This window comes from Erinaceus europaeus, chromosome 13, assembly GCF_950295315.1.
Source record: "Erinaceus europaeus chromosome 13, mEriEur2.1, whole genome shotgun sequence".
NCBI classification, from domain to species: domain Eukaryota; kingdom Metazoa; phylum Chordata; class Mammalia; order Eulipotyphla; family Erinaceidae; genus Erinaceus; species Erinaceus europaeus.
The window spans coordinates 8646033-8663741 of record NC_080174.1 but is presented as its reverse complement, the minus strand read 5'-3'; the positions used below and the strand labels follow the sequence as shown (position 1 = coordinate 8663741).

The 17709-nt window shown below is 47.0% G+C and overlaps 1 protein-coding gene across 11 annotated transcripts in view; it reads left to right on the top strand.

The window, feature by feature from the left end:
* The window catches only part of TIAM2 (TIAM Rac1 associated GEF 2), a 274186-nt gene that overhangs the window by 187174 nt on the left and 69303 nt on the right, over positions 1-17709 (top strand). The window lies entirely within an intron of this gene.

The following is a 17709-nucleotide window of genomic DNA, read 5'->3' as shown; positions in this document are numbered from 1 at the left end:
TTTTGATGAAGAGGTAGTGGAACACTCACCCAAAATGCCTAAGCAGATCTTTGTTCTAACTGAAGGCAGAAAATGTTGCTGGGTTCTGTGATGAACTGATAACGGGTTGCCTGGGTATGTGTCTCTTGGCAATCTCTGATCTGCTTTGCCTTTTACTTCTTTTATTCTTTATTTGTAAGTTGCAAGATTTCTTTTTTCTTCAATTTTCTTTATTTTTATGAGAGAGAGAGAGAGAGAGACAGACAGACAGAGAGACAGAAACACACCAGCTCAGAGACAGAGAGCAGTGCTCAGCTCCCACTTGTGGTGGTTCTGGGGATTGAACCTGGGAGCTCAGAGCCTCAGGCATGAAAGTCTTTTTACAGAGCCATTATACCGTCTCCCCAGCCCGGCTACTGCAAACATTCAGCCTAAGTCACGAGTGTTGAAACCCCATGAAGCTTTAGACACATACAGTATGGTGTGCTGGCTCCTTTCTCTTTTCTGTCTGTTCTCTTTTCTTTTCTTCCTTTCTCTCTTCCTCTCTTTTCTCTTTCTTCCACTACTTCTCATTTATTTTTCATTTATGATTAGTAGTGGTTGTAATAGATTAATAATACAAGATTGTGAAATTACAGTGTCTAGTTCCCAAATACACCTACCTCCAAAGCTCTGTGTTTCCACCCTCTAAAGAAAGCCACCAGACTTCTTACAAGTCTTAGAAACAGTCTGCTTGCTTCTGTTTTCTTTGCGAGTTCGTGTGTGTCAGACCTCTAGACTCCACATATGAGAGAAACCATCTGGTGGTTGTCTTTCATCTCCTTTTATTTATTTATTTATTTATTTATTTATTTATTTATTTATTTATTTATTCCCTTTTGTTGCCCTTGTTGTTTTATTGTTGTAGTTGTTATTGTTGTTGTCGTTGTTGGATAGGACAGAGAGAAATGGAGAGAGGAGGGGAAGACAGAGAGGGAGAGAGAAAGACAGACACCTGCAGACCTGCCTCACCGCCTGTGAAGCGACTCCCCTGCAGGTGGGGAGCCGGGGTTCGAACCGGGATCCTTATGCCGGTCCTTGTGCTTTGTGCCACCTGCGCTTAGCCCACTGCGCTACAGCCCGACTCCCAGTCTTTCATCTCTTTACTTATTTCACTCAACATAATCTCCTTCCGTTCTATCCGTTTTGTCCCAGAGGACACAATATCATCTTTTTTATGGCAGAGTAGTACTCCATAGAATGTATATCCCATAACTTCTTTTTATTTTATTTTTAATTGCCATCAGGGTTATTGCTGGGCTCTGTGTTAGCACTACGAATCCACCGCTTCCGGTGGCCTCTTCTTCCTTTCTAATGTTTACTAGATATGACAGAGGGAAATTGAGAGAGGACTGGGAGATAGTGAGGAGAGAGAGTTAGACGCTCGCAGAACTGCTTCACCGCCTATGAAGTGTGTGTGTGTGTCCCCGTCCGCAGGTAGGGAGTGGGGGCTGAAACCCAGATCCTTGCACTTGGTGATAAGTGTGCTTTATTGGGTGCGCCACCGCTGGCTCTCCTCACACAACTCCTTTAGCCAGTCATCTGTGGATGGGCATCTTGGCTGCTTCTGTTCTTTAGCTGTTGTGGTTTCTTTTATCTGATGGGCATTTTTGCAGAAGATGGTTGCTTGGAAATCAGATTTTTTTTAAATTTATTTCTTTATTGGGGAATTAATGTTTTACATTCAACAGTAAATACAATAGTTTGTACATGCATAACATTCCCCAGTTTCCCATTTAACAATACAACCCCCATTATGTCATTCATCATCCTTCATGGACCTGTATTCTCCCCACCCACCCACCCCAGAGTCTTTTACTTTGGTGCAATACGCCAATTCTATTTCAGGTTCTACTTGTGTTTTCTTTTCTGATCTTGTTTTTCAACTTCTGCCTGAGAGTGAGATCATCCCATATTCATTCTTCTGTTTCTGACTTATTTCACTCAACATGATTTTTTCAAGGTCCATCCAAGATCGGCTGAAAACGGTGAAGTCACCATTTTTTACAGCTGAGTAGTATTCCATTGTGTATATAGACCACAACTTGCTCAGCCACTCATCTGTTGTTGGACACCTGGGTTGCTTCCAGGTTTTGGCTATTACAAATTGTGCTGCCAAGAACATATGTGTACACAGATTTTTTTGGATGGAGGTGTTGAGTTCCTTAGGATATATTCCCAGAAGAGGAATTGCAGGGTCATAGGGTAGGTCCATTTCTAGCCTTCTGAGAGTTCTCCAGACTGTTCTCCACAGAGGTTGGACCAATTGACATTCCCACCAGCAGTGCAGGAGGATTCCTTTGACCCCACACCCTCTCCAGCATTTGCAGAATTTTTTTTTTTTTTTTGGCTTCCAAGGTTATTGCTGGGGCTCAGTGCCTGCACTGTGAACCCACTGCTCCTGGAGGCCATTTTTCCTCCTTTTTTTTGTTGCCGTTGTTGTTCATCATTGTTGTTGTTGGAGAAAACAGAGAGAAATCCAAAGAGGAGGGGAAGACATAGAGAAGTAGAGAAAGACAGACACCTGCAGACCTGTTTCACCAGTTGTGAAGTGACTCCCCTGCAGGTGGGGAGCCGGGGGCTGGAACTGGGATCCTTATGCCGGTCCTTGTGCTTTGTGCCATGTGTGCTTAGTCTGCTGCGCCACTGCCCGGCCCCCTGGAAATTAGAATTTCAGAGCTTCCATTTGTTTCATATATTGTGGTCAGATGATTATATACTAGAGTCAAGTAACCATCAGGCTTAGGCTCATTGGGAAAGCCTGCCATTTCTCTGTGTGCTCCTGGAGGAAGCTGGCCAGCCCCTAACCCGTGCCCCTCCCCCTCATTAATGACCCAGCTGCAAGTTAATTTCTTAAAATTATTTTATTGCCTGCAGGGTTACTGCCTGCAATGTGAAATCTGCAGTTCCTGGCAGCCATTTCTCCTTTTTAAGTTAATTTTTATTAGGATCGAGAGTAATTCAGAGGAGAGGGGGAGGGAGGGAGAGAGACAGAGAGACACCTGCATACCTGCTTCACTGTTTGTGAAGCCTCCCCCTGCTGGTGGGGAGCTCAGGCTTGAACCCAGATCCTTGCACGTGGTATTGCGTGCTGCCTCTATCTTTTAAAAAAAATAATAAATTGGGGCCAGGCGATAGCACACTGGGTTAAGCACACACAGTATGAAGCGCAAGGACTGGTGCAAGGATCCTGGTTTGAGCCCCCGGTTCCCCACCTGTGTGTGTGTGGGGGGAGGATTCACAAGTGGTGAAGCAGGTCTGCAGGTGTCTATCTTTCTCTCCCCCTCTCTGCCTTCCCCTCCTCTCTCCATTTCTCTCTGTCCTATCCAAAATTAAAAAAAAAAAAAAAAATGGCCACCAGGAGCAGTGGATTTGTAGGGCAGACACTGAGCCCTAGCAATAACCCTGGAGGAAAAAGAAAAAAGAAGAGAAAAGAAAAGAAAATCAACCAGATGATTGAGATCTTAGCTCCAGTAAGGTGGAGTGTGCTCCCAGCATCCTGTCAGGGCTCATCCCAGTGTCAAATGCCACCCAGGGATGGTTGACTTGGAAAGTGATTCTGGAAGAGGGAAAGGAGGGTGGGGTGAGTGCTGCCAAAGTTACTGAGGCCTAGTGCCCGCAGTGTGAGTCTATTGCTCCTGGCAGCCATTGTCCACCCTTTATTTCTATTTTGTTTGGTAGGACAGAGAGAAATTGAGGGGGCTGGGTGGTGGCACACCTGATTGAGCGCACACGTTACAGTGCGCAAGGACCCAGGATCAAGCTCCTGGTCTCCACCTGCAGAGGGGAAAGCTCTGTGAGTGGTGAAGCAGTGTTGCAGGTGTCTCTCTGTCTCTCTCCCTCTCCCTCTCTCCCCTCTCTCTTGATTTCTGACTCTCTATCCAGTAAATAAATAAATAAAGCTAATACAAAAATTTAAAAGGGAGAAGGTGGAGTGGTAGGGAGATAGAAAGATAGGGAGAGAGAAATAGAGAGGCCTGCAGACCTGCTGCACAACTCCTGAAGTATCTTCACCCCCACTAACAGGTGGGGAGTGGGGGCTCGAACCTACATCCTTGCACCACTGCGCAGCTCCTGAGAAAATGAGATTTTTTTTTAATCAAAAACTTTTATCAAAACAAAAGAAGTATCGAACTTTTTGTCGAAAATTTGTTCACCTCCCCAAAACATCAGAGAACAGACAAGGAGACAGAGGGCTTTTAAAATTTTTTTGTAGAGGAAATGCAGAGGCAGACAAAAAGTTTTAGAGGAGAAAGGTTCATTTGTATTTGTGAGAGTTCAGGAATAGGGGTCTGGGGGGAGTCTCTGATCTCTGTGAGGGGTCACTGCTGGCCTTGCTGGTGACAGCCTGCAGGCATGAATGTCCCACTGTGGGGACAGTGGGATGACTTTCTGCATTGCTTCTTCGTTTCCCTGAGTTTCTTCATGTTCTCTTGAGTCATGTCCTGCTGCAAGATCTCCAAGGAAGCATATGAATGTATCTTGTTGTTGGGAGAATGGGGCTTTAGGGGTTGGGGAGGCTGTCTGTCCTTCCGTCCTCTGAGGAAGTGACAGTCTCACTTGGATACGCAAATGGCTTTGCTATGTGCTGCGGGACTCATCGTTTGAGCCTGACAGCTGTGTCTTTACCTCTCTCTCCAGCCCTCCCCCTGCCCTCGTTCAACCTGAAAAAGTCAGTTCAGAGTGTGGAAGTAGCAGTCACCTGTCTTAAGCTTGGAGGTGAGACAAGGAGGTGTGAGAAGTGGAGCTCACTTTTGTCCTCTCTGTGTCTAATACCAGAGCGCTGCTCAGCTCTGGCTGGTGGTGGTGCAGAGGGTTTGAATCTGGGACTTTGAAGCCTCAGGCATGAGAGTCTCTTTGCATAGCCATTATGCTGCCTCCCCACCATTCCCCCCCCCCCTTAATGACTTCTTCTTATTTTATTTTTAAAACAACGTTATTGGTGGCAATCAGTGGTTTACAGTAAATGTAGTTGTTGCTCAGTTTTCTGCAAAATGCTTGTCACCCCCCCACCCACCCCAGCCTAGGTCTCCCTCCACCATCCTGCACTGGGACCTGAAAGATTCCCCCCCCCCCCCACTGCCCAGAGTCATTTATTTTGGTGCAATACACCAAACCCATTTCAAGTTCTATTTTGTGTTTCCCATTTCTGTTCTTATTTCTCAACTTCTGTCCATGAGGGAGATCACCCTATATTCATCTTTCTCTTTCTGGCTGACCTCATTTCACATGATTTCTTCCAGCTCCATCCAAGATGAGGGGAAGAAGGTGAATTCGGGGAGTCAGGCAGCAGGTTAAGTGCACATGGTGCAAAGCACAAGGACTGGTGTAAGGATCCCTGTTCGAGCCCCCGGCTCCCCACCTGCAGGGGGGTCGCTTCACAAGCAGTGAAGCAGGTCTGTAGGTGTCTGTCTTTCTCTCCCCCCCTCTGTCTCCCCTCCTTTCTCCATTTCTCTCTGTCCTGTGACAACAGTGACAACAGCAGCAATGACAACCATAATAATGACAACAAGGGCAACAACAAGGACAACAAAATGGGAAGAAATGGCCTCCAGGAGCAGTGGATTCCTAGTGCAGGCACCGAGCCCCAGCGATAACCCTGGAGGCAAAATTAAAAAAAAAAAAAAAAAAAGAAGAAGGTGAATTCATCATTTTTAACAGCTGAGTAGTGTTCCATTGCATATAGACAACACAACTTGCTCAGCCACTCATCTGTTGTTGGGTACCTGGGTTGCTTCCAGGTTTTGGCTGTGACAGACTGTGCTGCTCTGAACAATGGTGTACACAGATCTCATGTTCATGGAGCTCACTTGGATGATGGCGTCCAGGGAACATGATGCCCAGAGCCTGGGATAAAGGAAGGCTGGTCTTCTCCAAGACCAGAGCACCACTGTCATCTGCAGTGCCAGGGTCCAAACCTGGGGTCTCAGGCAGGCAGGGAACGTACTCTGTCCTCTGAACCACCTGTCCGCTGCTGTGTTTGCATTCTTGCAACTGTAAAACAGTCTGGGCTGTTTGTGGGATGGGGCCTGACCTGCAGTGAAGACCACACGAGTGCTTGTTAAATAATCCAGAGATAAATGATTTCTTTCTCTCCTGGGCTACTCACTTCCATCTCAAGAACTCAAGAACTCCCCTTGGCTTCTACCTTCTTTTTCATTTGCAGACTCTGACACACTGGGCGAACAATCAGATATTTTTCTGCATTATCTTATATTTATTTATTTATTTTCCATTTTTTGTTGCTTGTTTTTTATTGTTGTTGTTATTGATTATGTCATTGTTGGATAGGACAGAGAGAAATGGAGAGAGGAGGGGAAGACAGGGGGGGAGAGAAAGACAGACACCTGCAGACCTGCTTCACCGCCTGTGAAGCGACTCCCCTGCAGGTGGGGAGCCGGAGGCTCGAACTGGGATCCTTAGTCGGTCCTTGCGCTTAGTGCCACCTGCGTTTAACCCACTCCCATTTTTCTGCATTATCTAAACGCATGATTGTGACAGATAGAATAATGCCCTGACACCCCCCACCCCCCAATGTCCATAGCCTAATCCCCAGAAACGGAGGATGAGAAAGGAAGAGCAAATGAGATTTGGAGGAGACAGTTTTTTTCAGTTTGCACCTGAAATGGGAAGGTTATGCTGAATCTTAGTGAATCCAGTGTTATCACTGGTCTCATTAAAAGCTGAGAAGCTGGGGGTGGAGGAGATAGCGTAAAGGTTATGCCAAAAGATTTTCATGCCTGGGGCACAAAAGGTCCCAGGTTCAATCCCCAGCACGACTATAAAACAAAGTTGAACAGTGCGCTGGTTTACAATAATTTATAACAGCAACAGCAATAACGGTCAGCTGAGGGCAGGGGTGGGGAGGTAGCACAGTGGTTATACAGAAGGCTTTCATACCTGAGACTCTGAGGTCCCAGTTCAGTCTCCTGCACCACCATAGGCGAGAGCTGCGCATGAGCAGTGCTTTGGTCTTTCTCTGTTAGTGTCTGTCTCTGTCTCTGTATCTCTCTCTCTCTCTCTCTGTCTCTCTCTCTCTCTCGCCAGAGCTGAGCATGAGCAGTGCTTTGGTCTTTCAATGTTAGTGTCTCTCTCTCTCTCTCTTTCTCTCTCTCTCTCTCTCTCTCTCTCTCCAGAGCTGAGCATGAGCAGTGCTTTGGTCTTTCAATGTTAGTGTCTCTCTCTCTCTCTGTCTCTCTCTGTCTCTCTCTCACCAGAGCTGAGCATGAGCAGTGCTTTGGTCTTTCAATGTTAGTGCCTCTCTCTGTCTCTCTCTCTCTCTCTTGCCAGAGCTGAGCATGAGCAGTGCTTTGGTCTTTCAATGTTAGTGCCTCTCTCTCTCTCTCTTTTTCTCTCTCTCTCTCTCTCTCTCTCTCTCTCTCTCCAGAGCTGAGCATGAGCAGTGCTTTGGTCTTTCAATGTTAGTGCCTCTCTCTCTCTCTCTTTTTCTCTCTCTCTCTCTCTCTCTCTCTCTCTCTCCAGAGCTGAGCATGAGCAGTGCTTTGGTCTTTCTCTGTTAGTGTCTCTCTCTCTCTCTGTCTCTCTCTCTCTCTCTTGCCAGAGCTGAGCATGAGCAGTGCTTTGGTCTTTCTCTGTTAGTGTCTCTCTCTCTCTCTCTCTCTCTCTCTCTCTCCCCAGAGCTGAGCATGAGCAGTGCTTTGATCTTTCTCTGTTAGTCTCTCTCTCTCTCTCTCCCCCCTCTCTCTCCCTTTTCCTCTCTCTCCCTCCCTCTCCATCCCTCTCCCCCTCTCCCTCTTCCCTTCTTATTGAAATAAATAAATAAAACAAAACACAAGAAAAAAATAAGCTAAGGGCAGCAGGGTCAGTCAGAGAAGGAGCTGTGAAGTTGGAACTGGGTTAGAATGATGTGCCCAGTAGTCAGGGTATGCAGGCAGCACTGGAAATTGGAAACAACAGATCTCCTTGCTTTCTCTGTCTTACTCCATTCCAGAGCTTCAGGAAATGAATCTGTGCTTATGCGGCAAGTACTGTGTGTGATGGAAGAGAGGCAAAGGGAAACAGCCCCCCAGTTTCAGGGTTCTCAGTTGTGAGGGGCAGACTGTGAAGTTCCAGCACTTAGAGTTCTCCCCCATTACATGTCCTAGTCCCACTATTCCAAAGCTTGTTGACTTTATACTTTTTTGCAGTTAGGAAAATGGCCAGGGGGCTGGGGGTGACACCCCTGGTTAAGCACACATAGTACGAAGTGCAAGGACATGTGAAAGGATCCTGGTTCAAGCCCCCATTCCCCACCTGTGGGGGGAGGGATGTGTCAAGAGTGGTGAAGCAGGTCTGCAGGCATCTCTCTCTCTCTCTCTCTGTCTCTCTGTCCTCTGTCTCTCTCTATCTCCTCTTCCCCCACTCAGTTTCTCTCACTGTTCAGTTCTGGCTTATGGAGGTGCAAAGGCATCGAACCTAGTTCAGTTTTGGGAGACTAGATGTGGATTCTTGACCCAGACCTTGTCCTTGAGCTTGGACAGGTTTCTCTCCTTTCTCACTCAGCCCCTCAAATGAAGGGGCAGACAGCACAGCATAGCAGTGTCCCTGCCCTCGTCTCATTCACAAAGCCACTCATAGCATGATCAGAGTCACGGTTTCAGAGACTCTCAGAATGTTTGCTTCCCTCTCAAGTGTTTGAAGTAAAACCCAGCCGAGTCACAGAGCAGGCCTCCCTCCGGCTGCAGATTGAGTTCCCTCCGGGTTCCCTCTTTAAATAGAGTCGGGTCTTGGGTGTTGAGGAGAAGGTGTTTGTTAAGGATTCGTAATAATAGCAGGCTGTCTCGACTCTAAAGTTCAAGGTGAACCTTAACAGGCATTAATTACCTCTTACGTCCCTGGATGGGGCAGAGCTGTGTTATTATTGTTTTACTTTCACAGCTGGGTAAGTCAAGGCACAAGGACACAGGACACTGGACAAGGTCATGGTCATTAGCAGAGAGAGAGAGCTGGCATTTTGGTAGTTCCCTCCACATGGGGGAAATGATGTCTGGGTGTTTTTTGCAAACTGGATTTATTTTTAGGAGGAGAGAGCAAGAGAAGACAGTGTCACTTGGGCACAAGGTTCTTCTTCTAGCGTTTGCCCTTCTTCCGTAGCCAGTCAACAGTGTCAGGTTGAGCCTGATGTAAAGTTTCGAGACCTCCTTTGAATCTGGAGAGGTGGCAGTCGTTGACTATGTGGGTCATAGTCTGTCTGGAGCCTCAGGGGCAGTTTGGGTCGTCTCTGCTGGGGATGAAACTCAGGACCTCCTGCTCAAGGCCACTGGGCCACCTCCTCAGCTGCAGAAATGTCTGGAATGAATCACCTTTCTGCCCCCCTGTGCAGAGTAATCCTGTAGTGTGGAATTCTGCGGGAGAACAAACTGACATGTAACCGACTTGCTGGTGCCCTCTGTTCATCTGATTGTCTCTTCTCTTCTCTTCTCTTCTCTTCTCTTCTCTTCTCTTCTCTTCTCTTCTCTTCTCTCCCCTCTTCTTTACTCCCTCCCCTCCTTTCCTCTGTCTCCCTTCCTTCCCTTCTCTCTCCCTCCCTCCTTCCCTCCCTTTCTTCCTCCTTCCCTGTCTGTTTCCCTTCCTTCCTGCTTCCCTCCATCCCTCTCTCTCTCTTTTTCCCTTTTTTCCTTCCTTCCTTCCTTTCCTTCCTTCCTTCCTCCCTCCCTCCTCTTTCTTTCTTCCTTTCTTTCTTTCTTTCTTTCTTTCTTTCTTTCTTTCTTTCTTTCTTTCTTTCTTTCTTTCTTCCTTCTGCCACCAGGGTTGGTGGAGTTTGGTGCAGGCACTATGGATCCACCTATCCAACAGGACCTCCCCCCCTGGTCTCGGTATCTCCCTCTCGCTCTCTCTTTCTCTTTTCCTTTCAACGTTTTATTACATAGGACAGAGAGAAACTAGGGTTTCTTCCTGTGGGAAGAAGCTAGGAAGTCTGTTTTAGGTATTTTCCAAGGGGCCTGTGACTTTAGTCATTTTTGCCCGAGTCCGACAGCTGACATGCAGATGGATTAAAGTATTGTCTGGGAAGATGGTGTCAGAGTTGAACCGAGGACTGGAAGGTGACCCTGCCGTTAGAAGTACGTGCCAGTGGCATCTTGTGCTAGCAGCTAAAGGAGGCTGCAGCTTTTGACTGGACTGACCTCCAAGTCATTTATGTCTTTGTCTTCCTGAGTAGCCCATAGCCCATAGCCAGGTTTAATTCGGACTCTGACTCACCACCTGATGCTGCCGTCCGCCCGGCTGACGTCGCACAGCACACAGCATTCATGGAAACCGTCTCAGGCAGCTCATTCCAGAGCGGAAAGCTTGAGTGAAAACAAGGGAACTGAGAGTTATCGCAAAATCACCTTTGCCTAAAGTTTAGTCTGTCTCTTAAAACAAGCGAGGTGCTAACTTTTCTGTGTGCGTGAACTCAGGGCTGTTTGCCGTCCAAGGCATTGCCATCAACCTTGTTGTCATCTGACAGTAGTGGGTGGTGCTGGGGGCAAGTTAAAAAAAAAAGTCTCCCGGTTCGAGCCCCCGGCTCCCCACCTGCAGGGGAGTCGCTTCACAGGCGGTGAAGCAGGTCTGCAGGTGTCTGTCTTTCTCTCCCCTTCTCTGTCTTCCCCTCCTCTCTCCATTTCTCTCTGTCCTATCCAACAACGAATTACCTCAACAAGGGCAATAATAATAACCACAACGAAGCTACAACAAGGGCAACAAAAGGGGGAAAAAATGGCCTCCAGGAGCGGTGGATTCATGGTGCAGGCACCGAGCCCAGCAATAACCCTGGAGGAGGAAAAAAAAAAAAAAAAGTCACGGTTTTGTGTTTAAATCTGCTGTCTCCTTTCCCAGGCTGCCTTGATTCCTCTGAGTCTATACCTTTGCTTCAGAGGGCAGGCACGCTTCCCTGCGTTTCAAACAAAAGACTTGGAGGGTGAAGGAATTGAGCTGAGTCGTGTCTATGCTGCTTTTCAATTCTGCCCTCCATCAATGGCTCTCTCTGTGAGCTCTTCATTTGTAGCCTTGCACTGGGGGAAATTCTGAGCTACTGAATAGGGAAGTTGAATAAATCCAGTAGGTTAAGAGTCTGGTTGCCCACAGGCTGCTATCTGACTGTAAATCGATAGAAAACCACGATGTGTCAAAGACTCTGAAGTCACAGGGTCTTATGTCACTGTGCCATATTAGTCCACTGGAGAGGCGCTTGTCACTTCTTAGATTAAAAAAAAATTTTTTTAAGTCTTCTTAGGAAAGGATTTTTTTATAGCTTTTACCTTCCTAGGGTGTCTACAGGTTAATTATTAATCAACTCAGACATTTCCTGAGTGTGAGAAGCCCAATAAAGCAGGTAGCACTGGAGGTAGATGGCATCATGGTTATGCAAAAGGGATTCTCTTGCCTGAGGTTTCAAAGTCTCAGGTTCAATCCTCCACATCACCATAAAGCAGAGCTGAGCGGTGCTCTGGTAGAAACAAAACAAACAAACAAAATAAAATGAACAAGTCTTATCATGTCTCTGGTTGCTGTCTGTCTCGATGTTCTAGACGCGGAGAGAGCAGTGCTGTCCCATCTTACGGTGGCAGGAATCTCAGTGTCAGCTTGGTGTTTGCTGGGAAGTTGTGCATAAGGGGATATTTTACCTCTTCAGTATCATAATCTCTTCTCAGAGTGAAGTGGATTTGTTGGCCACGTGGTGAGGCGAGCAAGGGTTAAAGTCTCAAGGGAGAAGCTTAAGGGTTAACTTCTCAAGCTGAGTAAGAAGAACACAGCCCCTCAGCATAGAGGAGACTCTGGCTAAAAAGTAATTAACTATTGATAAATAAATAAAAATAAAGATGGTACAGAGAAAAAAAAAGAAGAAGATGCCTGGGAAGTAACAACAAAAAAAAAAGTAATTAACTTGACTTTGGTCAAAGTGAATCCTCTGTTCCACTTGTTAGAAGGGTCTGTTAGCAAACCCCCACTAATAAGCAAAACAAAGTATATTCTCTTCATTTAAAAACACACACACACAAACAGGGGCCAGGTGGTGGCACACCTGGTTGAGCGCACATGTTTCAGTGTGCAAGGACCCAGGTTCAAACCCCCGGTTCCCACCTGCAGGGGAAGGCTTTGCGAGTGGTGAAGCAGGGCTGCAGGTGTCTCTCTCTCTCTCTCTCTCTCTCTCTCTCTCTCCATCACCCCCTTCCCTCTTGACTTCTGGCTATTTCTATCCAACAAATAAAGGTTAAAAATATATATATATATATATAAAAAAAACAAACTAGGGGTCAGGCGGTAGTGTAGCAGGTTAAGTGCACAAGGTGCTAAGCACAAGGACCCGTATAAAGATCCCGGTTCAAACCCCTGGCTCTCTACCTAAGGGGGTTGGGTCATTTCACAGGCGGTGAAGCAGGTCTGCAGGTGTCTGTCTTTCTCTCCCCTTCTCTGTCTTTCTCTCCTCTATCGATTGTTCTCTATTCTATTCAACAACAACAGCAATGGCAACAACAACAAGGGCGACAAAATGGGGAAAAATGGGCTCCAGGAGCAGCGGATTTGTAGTGCAGGTACTGAATTCCAACGATAACCCCGGAGGCAAAAAAAACCAAACCCAAAACCAACAACAATAACAGCAATAACAACTTTAAGCTTCCTGCTGTGAGTTACTAAGGGGAAGTTTATAATTGTATAAAAGGGCCAGCTTCACTGCACTCAGAACTCAGTTTTGGGGGTACAAATCTGCAAAGTCAGTAATGCCAGAATTAAATGAACGTCACTTCCTAATTGCTTTGGCGTGACCCGTCTCTCTACCCCCCTGGAATGTTCTTGAATTTTATTTTGGGTCTCCTTCTGGTTCTCATCAGGAAATGAGGACTCACGGCACTGAGAGGTGGGGCACCCGTTTCCTGCCCATTCACATCACCCCCTCCCACTGCAGAACTGTTTCCCTCATGGGCTTTTGCAGAGAGCGGAAAGATGAGGAGAGGTGGTGGAACCCAGAACTAGCACCTGCTGCTCAGACAGACAGACGGCCGTGCTTCTCTCCGCCACCCCCAGCTGGCAGCTGGCTTGGGTTTGTCTGAAAGTGCAACAACTTGTTATTTTATTTTATTTTTCTTCAAAGCTTGGTCAAGAATTCTTCCCTCTTTTGTATGATCAGGTTGTATTGGGGGCGAGGTGGGGAAGAGAGGCCAGCATGGCTCTCCCCATGGCTATACAAATCTGTCACAAAATCAAGAAAGAATTGGGGAGAAAAACATGGTTTTCAGAAATGTTAAGCTTTATTCAAGAAAAGTGAGAGACACACGCCACGTGAAGGACCTGTGGTGAGTGAGCAAGAATGAAAGAGAGAGAGAGAGAGAGAGAGAGAGAGAACAAGTGTGTGTATGTGAACACATGGACAGGTAGAGAGAGGAGTGGCAGCTGACTTTTATTCACTTTTTAGACCCCACCTTCACTTCCTCTCTAAGCCACGCCCACTCATTACCACATCCAAATGTCCTCCTCCTTCTCCTTCCCTAATCCTGGCTTTAAGTCCGTGCTACCTTTAAGTTCTTCCCCACTCTTACAAAGAAACATATGATAGCACCAAGTGACCATGTCACTATGACTTGAGGCTCCAGCTCCCCTGGTTATCACCCCCTAACAGTGTCACGGGGCCAGGAAATAGCTCAGTTGGCAGAGCTCTTGCCTTACCCTGGGTTCCAGCCCTGACATCACCTGGGAGCACCATGGCCAGCACCAAGGAAGGGTGCTGTGCCGTCACTTGTGAGGCGTGAGAAGTGGGGCTGACAAATCATTTTCTGTGCTGGGCCTGTCAGTCTCCTTTGAGCCAGGACTGAGCCACACAGAAGCTATTTCCAGTGTTCTCACTCTCTTGGTTCATTTCTCAAATATGAAAATAAATAAATGGAGAGTTGGATGGTAGCGCAGCGGGTTAAGCGCACATGGCCGGCGTAAGGATCCCGGTTCCAGCCCCCGGCTCCCCACCTGCAGGGGAGTCGCTTCACAGGCGGTGAAGCAGGTCTGCAGGTGTCTGTCTTTCTCTCCCCCTCTGTCTTCCCCTCCTCTCTCCATTTCTCTCTGTCCTATCTAACAATGACGACATCAATAACAAGAACAATAATAACTACAACAACAATAAAAAACAAGGTCAACAAAAATGGAAAATATATAAATATATAAAAAGAAAAATGTTTAAAAAGGAAAAGAAAATAAATAAACGAGGAGGAGGAGGAGGGAGAGAAAAGTTTTATTGTACCCAACATGGGAAAACAAATGTCTTCTTCATGGGAAAAGAAATGTCTTTGTTAGGATTTCCTGCTTTGGTCTCTGTGAGTGATAGCATCTTGAGATTTTAACTCAGTTCCTCTCAGAGTTGCTGATTCTAAGAATCTTTCTGAGAGGTCACTCTTTGAGTTTTCATCTTTTTTTTTTTTTTTTTTCATGGTGCTGGGTGAGATCTCCGTCAACATTTACGTATGATTCCACCACTCATTTCCTTGCTAATTTTGTTTTTTTTTGGGGGGGGGATTTATTCATATTATTTACTAGGACAAAGAGATTTGAAAGGGAAATGGGGGAGGAATAGAGAGGGAGAAAGAAAGACACCTGCAGCCCTGCTTTGCTGCTCGAGAAGCTTCCCTCTACAAGTGAGGATGGGAGGGCTTGACGCCCAGTTCCTTGAACATGACAACATGTGCTCAGCCAGCTGTGCCACCACTGGCCTCCCTTGCCAATTCTTTTTTTTTTTTAATTATTCCCTTTTGTTGCCCTTGTTGTTTTATTGTTGTAGTTATTATTGATGTTGTTGTTGGATAGATCAGAGAGAAATAGATAGAGGAGGGGAAGACAGAGAGAGGGAGAGAAAGAGAGACACCTGCAGACCTGCTTCACCGTCTGTGAAGCAACTCCCCTGCAGGTGGGGAGCCGGGGCTCGAACGGGGATCCTTACGCTGGTCCCTGCGCTCTGCGCCACGTGCGCTTAACCCACTGCGCCACCGCCCGACCCCCTCCCCCTTGCCAGTTCTTTCATTTTCTTCCCTTCAGATCTATAGGAGAGAGGGAGAGGCACCCTGGCACTAGCACACTCCATGGTGTCTTCATGTGGTGTCAGGGCATGAACCAGAGACCAGCTGCACAATGAGGCATGTGCTCTACCTGGTGAGCTATCTCCTGACTCCCTGCATTCTTGGACCTTGGGGTGGGGCTTCTAGAATCCTCTTCTCTGGGAGCCAGATGTCCAGGTGCCCCAGCGGTCACTCTCAGTTGCTGGGTGGGGTGGGGGGTAGTGGTGCCACCTCCCTTGATGACTATTAGTCTGTGCTTGGCGTCTCTGGGCTCTGCAGAGACTATGCTGCTCTGGGATCAGGACGTCTCCTGCCACTTCTGCTTCCTTTGCCAGCTGTTTCTGGGAGGAGCAGACAGCCTGCAGTGAGGATTATGGGATAGCCTCACTGAATAAATCAGTAATCAGAGGGCTGTTCCCATGGGGCTTAGGCCCTAGGGTCCTTGCCCGACTCAGAGGAGCCAGCGTACTTACTGTGAATCCTACAAGAGGATAAACAGGACTCATCTTCAAAGAGAGACGTTCTCCCTGGCACCAGAGAAGCAAGGTTTCACTCTCTCTCCCTCTCTCTCTCTCTCCCTCTCTCTCTCTCTCTCTCCCCCCCTTTCTTCCTCTCTCCCTCTCTCCCTCTCTGTCTTTCTCTTATCACCACTCTGGATTGACTTTTTAGATAGATAGATAGATAGATAGATGTAAAGAAAGGAAAGGGGGGCCGGGTGGTAGCACAGTGGGTTAAGCACACGTGGCGCAGAGCCCAAGGATTGGCATGAGGATCCTGGTTCAAGCCCCCGGCTCCCCACCTGCAGGGGAGTCGCTTCACAGGTGGTGAAGCAGATCTTCAGCTGTCTGACTTTCTCTCCTCCTCTCTGTCTTCCCGTCCTCTCTCAATTTCTCTCTGTCCTATCCAACAACAACAATGACAGCAATTACAACAGTAATAATAACAACAACAAGGGCAACAAAAAAGGAAAAAACAAAAGCCTCCAGGAGCAGTGGATTCGTAGTGTAGGCACTGAGCCCCAGCAATAACCCTGGAGGCAAAAAGAAAAAAAAGAAAAGAAGAAAAAAATAACGAAGGAAGGAAAGAAAAAGGGCAAAGGGTAGATAGCATAATGGTTATGCTAACAGACTCTCACACCTGAGGGTCCAGAGTCCCAGGTTCAATCCCTCGCACCAGCATAAGCCAGAGCTGAACAGTGGACTGGTAAAAAAAAAAAAAAGAAAGAAAGAAAAGGAAAAACAATAAAAGAAGAAAGAATTCATCACCAAAAAGAAAAAAGAGAAAGAGGGAAGGAAAGAAAGAGAAAGGAAGGCAGGAAGGAATTAAAAAAATACAGTACCACAGCTTCTTCTAATGCGGTGGGAGCCGGGTTCGCACCCAGGTCACACACATAATAACAAACTAGTAACCATACAAACAAGTTGTCTGGTTGTGGGAAAAAACCACAATGCCCTTTTCTATGCAAAGAGTGTGTCATGACTTTTCCAACAACCCAGTATTTTGACAGTCTGTGATTTATCTCTTTCTGGGCTGGAACCACGCTGACAGTAGAGAAAGGAGTAACTCGGAATTGTCTCCTCTGTCCCATGCTGCCGAGAAAGCGAAATGCTGAGTTTCAACCCCTTGTGCAGAGGAAGGAAGTTTTCTGTAGTACTGTGACAGTGTCTGAAAAAGCAGGCTTCTTTCCCCAGAGCGTTCTGCTTTCTTCTCCCTTTTAGCTCCCTTTATAATCCCCAGGCATGCTTGGGCGGTGGCACACCTGGTTGAATGCATATGTTATCATGCACAAGGGCCCAGGTTCAAGCCCCTGGTCCCTACCTGCAGTGGGGAAGCTTTGTGAGTGGTGAAGCGGGGGCTGCAGATGTTTCTTTCCCTCTCCCCCTCTCAATTTCTCTCTGTCCTTTCAAATATAAGAAAATCCCCAAGCCATGTGGGGGTGACTGGAATATTTGGACCTTCACTTCCCATGTCCACCAGGGTCTCCAGCTCCCCTCCGCAGTAAGGGGGTGCTCAGCTTTTGGCCTTTTTTTTAAAAAAAAACTTTTGTGTATTGGATAGAGATAGCCAGAAATTGAGAGGGAAGAGGGAGATAGAAAGGAAGAGAGACAGAGAGACACCTGCAGCCCTGCTTCACCACTTATGAAGCTTTCCCCTTGTAGGTGGGGACTGGGGTCTCAAACCTGGGTCCTTGCGCATTGTAACATGTGCGCTCAACCAGGTGCATCACCATCTGGCCCCTAGATAGAGAGAGAGAGAGTAACACCAGAGCACTGCCAGCTCTGGCTTGTGGTGGTGCTGGGAATTGCCACCCCCAGCCCCCAAGATGTTCCCAGTGCTGGGTTGTTTATTTCTTCCAAGAACAAGGTGAAAAGGCCCAGAGGACATGCTTACCAGAAATAAACAGTTGCCTTAAGATTTTTTTAAGACTTTATTGATTGATTGATTGATTGATTGATAAAAATAAGAGGAGACAGAGAAAGAACCAGACATCACTCTGGTACATGTGCTGCTGGGGATTGAACTTGAGACTTCATGCTTAAGAGTCCAATGCTTTATCCACTGCACCATCTCCTGGGCCACCCTTGAGATTGGTTTTGCTTTTGCAGATTCTGGGCCTTAGGCATTCTTTTTGTTTTGGCAGGGGGAGTTGTTTATATTTCTTTTTAAAAAATTT